The sequence below is a fragment of the Austrofundulus limnaeus genome, unplaced genomic scaffold (assembly GCF_001266775.1).
Source record: "Austrofundulus limnaeus strain Quisiro unplaced genomic scaffold, Austrofundulus_limnaeus-1.0 Scaffold313, whole genome shotgun sequence".
Taxonomy (NCBI): Eukaryota; Metazoa; Chordata; class Actinopteri; order Cyprinodontiformes; family Rivulidae; genus Austrofundulus; species Austrofundulus limnaeus.
Window position 1 is genome coordinate 541,999 of NW_013952715.1, and position 1,134 is coordinate 543,132.

A 1,134-nucleotide genomic window follows, 5' to 3' on the forward strand; every position below is an offset into this window, starting at 1 on the left:
GATTAGACATGTTTTTATTATTGACGTTAGTGATTATCTCAATTTCGGCTAAAAGAATTGACAAAATCCTACAAACTGTGCCTTTAATGTTGTACATCAAAAGAATGTATTTTTAACACTAAACTAGTGTACTTTCAAAACTGTTCTGGTGTTACTGTTTTACACCACAAATGTAGTTTTAACACTAACTTAGTGTAATTTTATAACTCTTATATAGAGTTTTTTTACGTATATATAGTTTTAACTCTTAATTGGTGTTAGTAATTTAAACACTTTTATAAGTGTTAATTTAGGGTTGGGCAATATTGCCAAAAAAATTAATCACGATTAATTGTGGTATTTAGGCGATAACAATTAATTTGATGATTAATCCCCTGGAGTCCCTGGACACCCTTATGTCTTATTCATATCACCAATTTAGTGGGAAAGATTCTTCATAAAAATCTGTTCCAAATTGTGTCAAAATTACAGACTTCAGGCTATACATCAAATTTTAAATTGTGTTGATAGATAAATAAATTACACAACTTTTTTTTTTAACTTTCGTCATATTCGAAGCGGAAAGGAGCACCAAGCGGACTGACTGGAGAAACCTCCCCTCAGTCTGACTGGTGGCATTAATCATATTAATCGTCAAAACGTGCCAAAAAAATAATTGATTAATGTTTTTCTGACGATTAATCGCACACGATACGATTATGCCCAACCTTAGCTCCCATATACACTCTGTACGAGTGTTAATTTTAACTCTGATTGTGTTAAATTTACACTTTGTTTACACACACTATATAAAAAGACATTGTTTTTCACACTGACGTGAAATTAGAACAAACCTTTCCTGTTTCAGGTCATTTAGGTCAATAATTGCAATTTCCCCGTGTGGATCAATAAAATATTCTGATTCTGATTTAGGATTACCAACATTTATTCTATTTGCTAAATGCCAGAATAATGAAAGATAGTTTTTTAAGGTCAATTTCTATTCCTTTCTTCAAAATCACAAGTTTAACTAGAACTGCAGAGCAGTTACAGTGGTTTGCAAAAGTATTCATACCCCTTGAACTTTTCCATATTTTGTCACATTACAACCACAAACATAAATGTATTTCACTGGAATTTAATGTGAAAGACCAA